Raw genomic sequence first — 10,965 nt, 5'->3', positions numbered from 1 at the left:
GCTTCGTGACGTGCATCCAGATCCGTCTGCGTGGTGTTGTAAGCAATGTCGTGATCTTTGCATGCTGCGTCCAACGGATTCACACCCTTGTCTCCTCTCTCCAATCTTTTCTCGAGTTTGGTACCCGGCCCGCAGTACTGGTAGCCAGGTAAATGCATCTCGAAAGGTAACTTGTTGATGATGTCGTTCACGAGTCCCTTTCCTTCGGCCACGTTCCAAAATTTCGGAGGCAGCGTGTTGATGATTTTGATCAGGTAACCTATGCCCTTGTCGTCGTTCACGATGAAGTTGGAAAGTTTCGTGCTGATCATGTCCACGATGCCAACCTTCTCATTGTAGAAATTACGGTTGCCTGCATTCTCTTCGCCGGCTATCACCAACAATCGGTCCACGAGTTTCCTAACGTCGTCCACCCAAACGAATTCTTTGGGTAACGTGTTGTAGCGTTTGACGCCGCTGCCTGTTTTGACCTGGTTCCAAATCGGTTTGATGAGATTCCTGTACTTCTCGCCGCTGCTCGATTTCACCCTATTCTGCGAGGCGTCGTTGTTCTGGTACAAGGCATCCGTCATGATCAGAATTTCCTTGTAACTTTGGTAATCTTCGTCGGTGTAATCTTTCGGCTGCTTTTTGGCGACGAGTTCCCACAGTCCCACCGTACCCGGATACCTGTTCCAACTATCCTTGTCGCCTAAATTGACTTTAATGTCGTTGCCTTCGAAGGTCACCTTCGATTTCCCAATCTTCCACACCACACCGCCGCCTTCGCTGGTTTCCATGCTGGGATACAATCCGAACACTTCATCCTTGTCGAATTTCCCCGTGCTCAGGTAGTCTCGTGCCAAAGGTCCCAACTCGATTTTATCTGAAGACGACGACGTGCTACCTATGGCTCGACGTCGTGCCGGTGCATCCTTCAGTTCGAACGGCGTCGAAGGAATGCTCGAAATAGGCGTGGGTACGGCGTAACTTTTAGCTGCGAGCGGTACGAGTTCATTAATCAAATTTTTATTTTGTTCCGTGACACTTTTAATTTCTTTACCTAGACCGCTGATGGCATCGATCACGGGTTGATCCTGACGTTTCTTCTCTTCGTAGAATCCGCGATTCTCGGATTTCCAACCTTTGAAGCGTTTCGCGAGGTAATCGCGAAGCTTGAGATTTTCGTCTTCGATTTTTCGTTTCGTCATGACGTTATTTATATACGTCGTTTCTCACAACGTTGCAACGTTTAGAAAGTCGTTGATTTTGTTTCTGTATTTTCCGTCGTTGGGTTTCCTCGTCATGTCGATCGTCACGAATCCGAAATCGTCACCGTTCCAGCAAGTAGAGCAGCAGCGTTCCGAAAATTGATTGTAGTTCATGTCTCCGCCTACGTAGTCATCGTACGCATGCTTGAGGTTGGTGTGATCTTGACGAAACAAACATATGAAATTGGCGTTGTCGCGCACTAACTGTTTTGGAATTTTGGAAAACGTTTGAGCTAGGTAAAAACAATCCATTTTTTTGTGACGACCTTGCGTGAAAAATTTGCGAATTTCATTTTGATTTTCCAGGATGGCGTCGTCGAACACAACGACTGAATTTTCACGACAATCGTCGAGTGGTTTTATTTCCGAGGCAAACGTTGCAATGTCCAGACCATCGTACAGTTTCATCAGTTGCTGGTATTTGGATTGCTCCAAACTTTTCGAGAACACGTACAGGTGCCTGTTCTTCCAATCTAACCAATTCGGTGCGAGGAGAAAATTGTCCACGAGCAGTGTCATTTCCCACACCCCGAAGGACCTACGATCAGACAGCGGATGCTGTCGGGAAGCAACTCGCCGTTCTTTTTCTTCGTTTGACTTTCCGGATCCGGTAGACGCTTCACCACGTTCCACGTACTCACAAGATCACTTCGTTCGCGTCGATCCAACTTTTTTCCGGAAGTCCCAGCCATTTGACCAAAAGTTTGTCACCTTTCCTACGCAATACTTTCTCGATGAGGTACGTGTCGGGGTGTTTTGTTTTAGAGAGTTCCTCTTCGTAAAATCTTCCTTTCAAAATCTCGCCGCTACTATCTTTTATTATATACGTGTGTCGGTTTCCAGGTAGAACTCGAACCACCGTAAAGAGTTCCGTGCTCCAATTTTTTGTGAACCCCTTCTCGAAGGTGCGTTTGAATTTGCTGATCCTCACCTGGTCTCCAATTTTGTATTTAGCTTTTTTTGTCGTGGGTGTGTATTTTGGACAGTAAACTGTAGAAATTAAACGCTGCTCGTCGGACTTGGCAACGTCAGCTGGCTTCATGCCTATCGTTCTGTGTACCGTTTCATTATAGGTGTCGACGAGTTCCGGCAGGATGTCGACCCATTTGTAATTTCCCCGAAGCGTGAATCGTTTCCACATGTGTGTTTTCAAGGTTCGATTGAATCTTTCCACGATGCTGGCTTTGATGTGACTGAAGCTCGAATAATGTCGAATCTTGTGTTTTTGAATAAACTTTTGGAATACGGCGTTGTAAAATTCTTTACCGTTGTCCGTTTGCAGAAACCGTGGTCGTCTGCCGCCGCTTTCGCGAAAAATTAATTTGAATGCTTCCGTGACGCACGTTCCCGTTTTCGCCTTCAAAGGTAGAGCCCATGCGAATTTCGAAAATGTGTCTATGACGGTGAGGAGGTACTTGTTGCCCTTGTTCAATTTATGTACGTTTTTCAAATTGCCGCTACTCATCTCCACGAGGTCGCTTTGCCAGAGGTCGACGATGCCCTTGGTTACCACAGCCAAACGTTCGTAGTTACGGCGCGCAGGTTTATGCAATTCTTCGACGATGGCTTGCCTAGACATTTTTTTTTAGAGATTACGTTTCAAGAGAAGCACAAGCGTGATGGGATTCAAAGAGGGTGGCACTTCGCTCGTGTTTTGAATGATCAGCTTATCGCCGGCACTCACGTCGAAAACGGTGAGATCTTCGTCTTCGTGTATTTCATATATGTTGCGCGTTTCGTTCCAACGTGCCAGAGGAATGTTTCCTGCTTTCTGGACACCACGATTCGATATCAAAGTCATGGTGGGAACGCTAGCTTTTCTACCATGAGACCAGTACGAAAATTCGTTTATCTGAATCGTGCCATCGAGGAGAAACTTGTAGTACGGATGATAAGGATGCAACATGTACAGTTTGTTACCTTCGACGAACGTGGAGATTCTTTGTTGATTGGGTACGCTGTTGATTTCGATGGCTTGCAGAGAATGCAGTTTAGCGAATTTAGTGTCGACGCCGAGCAGATTACTGTGAACTTGTCCGAGTTTATTTTCGATGGGCAGCAAATGCTCGACTATGGTATCCGTTACGGCAGAAAACGACGGTTTGATTTTCACTTCCACGTTCAACTGCTTGTAGTTTTCGTTGAGTTCTTGCAACTTGGCACCGAAAGAAGCCAGCGTCGATTCCTGCGTGGATTCCAGCACTCCAACTTGATCTCTGATGTTGACGACAATGTTCTGAAGGTTCTCGACTTGATTCAATTTCGAGCTCTTCTCGGTAAGATCGTTCACGATCCTTCGCATCTCTGTAAACTGCGTGTGAAGGTCGGCGACGCTCTGCGAAGTGGGCAGCGTCGACACCAGCGAACTAATTTCGTCTCGAATCTGTTCCACGTTCGCCGTTTCCGTTTCTAGTCGTTTCAGCATTCGAGATATGTTTCTTTTCAAAGCGTGCAATTCTTTGGAGGTGGGGAGATTGGCCACTTTACTCTCGAGATCGCTCAATGAACTTTTGATGTCGCTCGAATCGGATAGTGCCGTCACCGCCGTTTTCAATTTTTCCAAATCTTCGCTCGAAGGCACGCTCGTCCGTAACGATTCCAAGTCACCCTGTATGTTGTCGAGTACGTGATGAAAATGAGCGAGATTCGTTTCGACGTTCAAATTTTCTAAATATTCGATCTTCTGCTGAACCGCGCTCAACGTGTCTTGAATGCTCGTCAACGCTCTCGCTTCAGCGTGAATATTTTTAATTTCTTCGTTGATCAATTCCAAGGACGCCTGAAGCGTAGCGATGGTGGTTTGAATGTGTTCGAAATCTCGATAGGCCTCCAATTGAATTTTTATGTTCGCGACGCTTTTACCGATGACCTGCAGTTCGTCCGACGATGGTAGGTTCGTCATTGTATCTTCCAAAGTCTGCAACTTGGATTTAATTTCTTCCAACGTGCTGGTGAATTCTTCTTGTAATTTGGAAACGACGACATGCAAGCGTTCTACATCAATATCGTTCACGACGGTTTGAAGTTAAGAGAAATTCTTTTCTATTGCGGAAGTTCGTTCTTCGATTTCGAGTTTCAATTTTTCCAAATCTTCATTTTTCGATTGAAATTGCTGTAATTTGGCCAAATCATTTTGAAGCGAATCCACGCTCAACTGTATATTTTGAACGTTGTCGTAAGAAGGTACGTCGACATAATTTTTTATGAGCGTTTTCAGTTCGGAATCGATTTTCAGAATGGGGTCGAGACATTGCGTTTGGAGCATAGCAATTTCCGACTCTAAACTTTTGTTTAAGGTTTCCTGCAAAGCGATCAAATCGGTCCTCAACTTCTTAACTCGAATGTCCAACATGAGAATCTCTTCTGCGTGGTCTACACGCTTGGTGTTGCCGAAAATGTCGTTAGGCATTTTTGGTTAACGGTTATTTATAATAGGATAGACGATTCGTAATTCTACGAAGAGAGGAATAAGTTTGTCGTAATCTCCGAGGAGTTCTATGTAAAAATAATCTCCTGCAGACACATCGTACGTAATATTAGAAAGCATCTTGTCGTGCTTGATTCGAAAAATGTTCTTGCCGGTAGAAATTTTGATTTCGCCTGCGTTTTCCGGATTCACGGTGATTTGAAGTTTCCCGTCGATTGGAATTTCGTAGAAATGTAAATTGTTATTAAAAACATAAAACATCTTGCCCACATCGTCATTCAGTTTCGTCCAAATGCTGTTGAGGTGAATGATCAACAGACCGTTGAGTTTAGGTAACACGGAAGGTAAGACTTCATGATCTGGTATGGACGGTGCAGTTTCCATGATGATCTGTTTTTTGAAACCGAACAAATTCATAGGCATGCTGGTTATTTAAGGATACGGTCAAAGTTTTATTTTGTAATGAGAGTCAAAGTGTTTTTTTTACTGAGTAACAAAATGTTTTTTTTTTCTTGAGTTAGTAAAAATTGTTGTGTGTGGTGGTGAGTGTTAATTATTTGCACTGTGCGCAATTCTTATTTATTTCTAAACGACGATGTCCCCAAGGCAATGTGTGAATACCACACTCGAGGACGCACCTCTTATCGTCGTTGGGATCCAGGGCAATTTTTCTAACTTTGTTTGTGCTGATGATATGGTTGACGCTCTGGATTCTTTGTTCTATGCTTAGTATCGTCGATTGTGAGTAAAGGCAATCGATGTAATCGTGGAAGGTGAGTTTGTTCTCCACCGTATTCTTGCCCACACCTTTTGCTTTCTTCGTGACGCTACTCTCTGTTTTTATGGCATACATCTTCGAACGCAAACCCGCGAACTCGACAATAATGTCACCGTTACATTCATCTTTCAGTTTACCTAGGACTTTTTTGTTGAGGGATGGAATTCCAAATCTGTTAGGTTGAGGGTACGCAGAAGTATCGAAATACTCAAGCATGGAAGGATTTTTTATGTCTTCGTATAGGTTAGGTGTTTGTATGCTGTAAATGAAGCTGTCGGTGTCCGTGTACAAAAGTGATATTTTATCATTGTAGAAGGGTTTCATCACGTCGTAATGAAATTCGAACATGTAAAGTTTCGACAAGTCGAGAACCGTTGCGCCAACGTAAATTGGTTTTCTGAATTTCATCAATTTTATATGTAGATTGAAAAGTGCTAAATTCTCGTTGTAAATTTTTCTCGACTTGAATCTAGGATCGGCTATCCACTTCCGACATTTATTCTTATCGGAAATTAATTTCACGTCTACGTGCTTTCTAACATTCTCCATGGTCTTTCCGTACACCGCATTGTTCATTAATTTAAAGAAGTCCTTGTCTAAATCGGAAGTGGCAGCTGTTCTATGTTGTGTGTTAGTTTCTATGTAAGGTCTTAACCACGTGGAATGTTTAAACTTTAGTATTCGTCTAACATTTACTATCTGAACACCCTTCCCAATCAAAAACCGGAGATTCTTGTAGTGGACGACGTATCTCTGTTTAGGGTCCAATGTTAACAAAAGCTTGTCTTGAACCGAGTCGGGTGGACATTTGATTTCGGGAGTCGGAGGCAAATCCGAAAACGTGTCGTGCAGGTGGTCGGAGAATTGGAGATCTACTTCTGCGAAGAAACCACACTCGCTATCGTCGAAATGAATAATGTCTATCGAAGTGGGATCTAACCATTCGAATCCCCCGTAAGGAAGTTTCTGAACCATGGCATGTCCGTAGAGATTATTAACGTCAGCGTAGAAGATGTAATTCGATGCTCGATTTGAATCGTAATCTTCTTTCATGTGTACGTTATTAGCTTTTGCATGTCTCTGTACGCATTGCACCATTCCACCTCGTATCCCTCTTTCGATGAAAAGTAACATGTCAACGTCCGATATCAGTTCCAGCTTGACCTTTGTCTGGAATAACATTGCCGACCACGCTAATCCCGGTAGACTGTAGAAATACGCTGGATCTAATTTATAAATATTCGTTGCCGTTTTCCTGAACGCTTGAAAAACATCCGCGAGTATCGTCACGTCCAGTTTTAAGTATGCGTCGTGGTAGTCTCCGAGTGTCCTACATTCTAATTTCTCCCACATGAGTTGCGCGTGTTGGTATTCTTCTTCCGCGATTCCTTTCTCTCTGAGTCTGCTGTAAAATTCTCTTGGAAGTGGAAGAGCGTCGTCGTTAAATTTAGAACCATCACTAACATATTCGTAAGGATAAACTCCTTTACGTCTAACGAGTTCTATGTCTACGTTGGGAAAACTAGCTCTAGTTATTTTAAATTGATCGTCGGTGAGTTTGTTCGCTAAAGCATCCAGACTTGCAGAGAGAAATCTATACGAATCCAGAAAGCGCATCTCGATTGTATTTTTCGTTCCCGGAATCGACACTTGCTTGCTGAGACTAATGTAACGTTCTTCATTCTCGGCCAAGACACCTATACGTTTCGGATCGTAGCCAAGATGTCTCACCAGGTGGTGAAAATCATATCCGCTTCCGTTGTGAAAGAATATGGGGATGAATTTAGGTTTCTGGATTTTAAGATTGCACGTGTTGCAAATTCCACCTATGTAGTTTCCGCTGAAATGATCGTGGTGGAATATTTTTTTGTTCTCATCAGTGAAACTTTGATCACATACCGGACACACCTCAGTGGAATTGTAATTTTGAAGTTCATTTTCAGTTAAAGGTGCCATCGGTTTTGATGTAAGCAGTACGCTACCAATTACCTCAACCTCCTCCACCATTTTTTCCAGGAAGTGTTCGATTACATTTGGCCCGCGGTATATATATGCTTCATTTATTTTATCACGTCGCACAACAACATAGCCGAAACTATTAGGTTGATGAAGCTGGTACGGCGTTGTGGAGGAAATTTCAGGATCCGGTTCGCAGTAGGAGAGTGGTTTGAGGAACGCCTCGAAATCTGCGACGATGATTGCGGGATGTTCCAACAATGCCTTGTGCATTTTGAATTCTTCGACTTCGTTCGTTTCGGGCATCAACATTCTAGCCGGTCTGTTGTCGCCGCAATACATTTTATGTTCGGCAAGTTTCTCCAGAGCAATTTGACGTCCGGTGTAATTTCGATAATCGAGTTGTTTTTGATCGTCGAACATGGTTAGGCATCTCGGGCAAACTTCGATGCAATGTTCATGCTTGGTTGATTGACTTCTGACCAAACGTGATAGTGAACGAATTAGCGTATAGTGATGAACATCCTCGTTGGAAATTAGAAGGAGATTTATTACACAGGCATCGTCATCGTCGATATCGCTTATCCTGACGGGATGCACGAGATATTTATCTGACGTGAAGGAATATACATTAATAGCGATGCGTTTTCCTGTACGATTTTCGAACTTTGTTATATCCGACAATGTCACCGGGTATTCAATGTCAGACATTACACTTTGAAAGTCGGTCTCGTATTGTTTGTAATGTCCAACCCACTGTGGATTATTTTTGCAATGAACAGGATGCAGTGCAGCCAACACACACCAGAGAAAACACTTGTTATCGCGGTTCTGTATATTTAGCACAGCCCTCTTGTGTTGAATGTTTGGTGGAAGAGGAACGTAGCTGGAAGCGCGAAGAGGCGAGAATTGGTTCACGTAAACAGTTAACGTGTGAGGACTTCCACATAGAGACCATCCCGACCCTTTAGCCTCGAAATCGTCATGTTTGTTAACCAGCTCGTTGGAAACTTTATAATAGAAGTTGTCCAAATTTTCGACGTTCGCCAAATAAAGAGTCTGATTTTTTGTACGATGATAAAAGACTCTTGTTGTACCATCGACTTTTTCGTATTCGGAAAATAGATTAACGTATATTTTTATGGAATTATTTTCCAATTTATTTTTTAGAATATTTATCACGGATGTTTTTGTTTCACGCAAGAAACTAAGAATGTCGCAGCCTGGTTCCGAAGTAAAAAAGAAATCCTGAATATGACGGTTGAAAGCAGATCTAATTGGTTTGCGTTCATTAGATAATTTAATTTGCTTGGAAGTGGAAGCTTCCATTTCTGAATTATCGATTTTCCTTTTCGATGTTGCTTGTCCGGTCGATGGTTTGCAAATTTTGAGATGTTTACTTAAATTTGTAATGCTAATCATCTTTCCGCATCGAGCACAAGGCTTAGAAGGCAAGGAACGATTAATTCTCGAACCTGTTTCGCTACATCTTGCCCTGTGTACCGATAAATTGTTCCTTGAGATTAGCTTCCCACAAGTAACACATTCAGTTTTATCATTTTTACGATTGAAACTGGTGGTGGATGCCATTGCTTTCTCCAAAATCACAGAAATCAAAAAGTCTAGTATATAGCGACACAATTTTCAGGTATGTTATTTTATATAGAATTTCTTGGAGTGATTACAAAACTCAAAAATTCAATCTACTGAAAATAGAATTTCAGGTATGTTATTTATATAGAATTTCTTGTGTGCGAATACAAAAACTCAAGAATTCAATCTACTGTAAATACAATTTTCAGGTATGTTATTTTATATAGAATTTCTTGGGGTAATTACAAAAATCAAAAAATGAATCTACTGTGAATATAATTTTCAGGTATGTTATTTTATATATAATTTTCACGGGGCGTACAATATTGTCAACGGTATCATATTAGAGCACGTCGCTTGTCGCCTAAACACTACAGCTCACAGGTCGGGAAAATCTGACATGAAAGCAGATAATACGCTTATGCCTTATTTATATATAATTTTCACGGGGCGTACAATATTGTCAACGGTATCATATTAGAGCACGTCGCTTGTCGCCTAAACACTACAGCTCACAGGTCGGGAAAATCTGGCATGAAAGCAGATAATACGCTTATGCCTTATTTATATATAATTTTCACGGGGCGTACAATATTGTCAACGGTATCATATTAGAGCACGTCGCTTGTCGCCTAAACACTACAGCTCACAGGTCGGGAAAATCTGGCATGAAAGCAGATAATACGCTTATGCCTTATTTATATATAATTTTCACGGGGCGTACAATATTGTCAACGGTATCATATTAGAGCACGTCGCTTGTCGCCTAAACACTACAGCTCACAGGTCGGGAAAATCTGACATGAAAGCAGATAATACGCTTATGCCTTATTTATATATAATTTTCACGGGGCGTACAATATTGTCAACGGTATCATATTAGAGCACGTCGCTTGTCGCCTAAACACTACAGCTCACAGGTCGGGAAAATCTGACATGAAAGCAGATAATACGCTTATGCCTTATTTATATATAATTTTCACGGGGCGTACAATATTGTTAAGAGCGTTAGTTTTTGTAGAGCTCTTGTTTTTGTGAAGCTGTAGAAGACACAATTAGTTAACCTAGCATACAACACACCTTCCTAATTAATATGGATATTGTCACACATTTCTCTTATTTTATACTGTTGTAAATAGAAAAAATTATGTATGGTAAATGTTTTGTACATTATAGGGAAAAAATGCAAAATATCCTCCAATTTTAATTCGATCCACCTCTGAATCGAATTTTTACATATTTCTACGCCGCCACATATTGTCCTATTTGCTTCTTTTACTTGCCTTGCTTAATTAACTCTCGCTAATTAGCATTTTTTTGGAAGAAGTCAACTAGAACAACATATGGCGGTATGAGAAATATGCAAATTAAAGAACATTTTAGCAATATATGGGCCCTAGCAATTAGCTTTCTCGACTAAGAGTACTCTTTCAAACGTCTTCTGCTGATCGTATTACTAAACGAGGACGTTTAAAATTTTTGGGTGTTGAAAAAGTTTGACCTACTTTTTTATTTCTATTGTTTGCTAATAGATAGCACTAATAGTACCCCCTCCCCTCCCCTCTCCCCTCTTCTCCTCTGCTGTATGACAAATAGCACAAACATAAAAATCAAGATTTTGGAGAGCAAAACATAAAATTTGCATGCATCTGATGTCGAACCAGGAACTTTTATCTTTCGGGGAGTCAACATTATTTTTTACTCAGTCGTCATATAACATGAACACACGCAAAGATTCACATGTGCTTTTATTATTTTGTGTTCGGTAAGTACAAGTATATTCTTACATAAATTATTGTTTAATTTAATAAATTGTAAACTCAAAACCTGCTAAACTAACACTCCTTCTGTGTTTCATTAAACTATTGAAAGCGAATGTTGCGTGCGCGCGGAAATAACACAGAAAAAAAAACCGGATGGAAGCAATTTAAAATCACTGGGGCAAGGTCAGTATTACGAGA

Source organism: Lepisma saccharinum, unplaced genomic scaffold (assembly GCF_977018435.1).
Source record: "Lepisma saccharinum unplaced genomic scaffold, izLepSacc3.1 HAP1_SCAFFOLD_545, whole genome shotgun sequence".
NCBI classification, from domain to species: Eukaryota; Metazoa; Arthropoda; class Insecta; order Zygentoma; family Lepismatidae; genus Lepisma; species Lepisma saccharinum.
The sequence above is the reverse complement of the archived record's forward strand: the minus strand, read 5'-3'. Positions refer to the sequence as shown.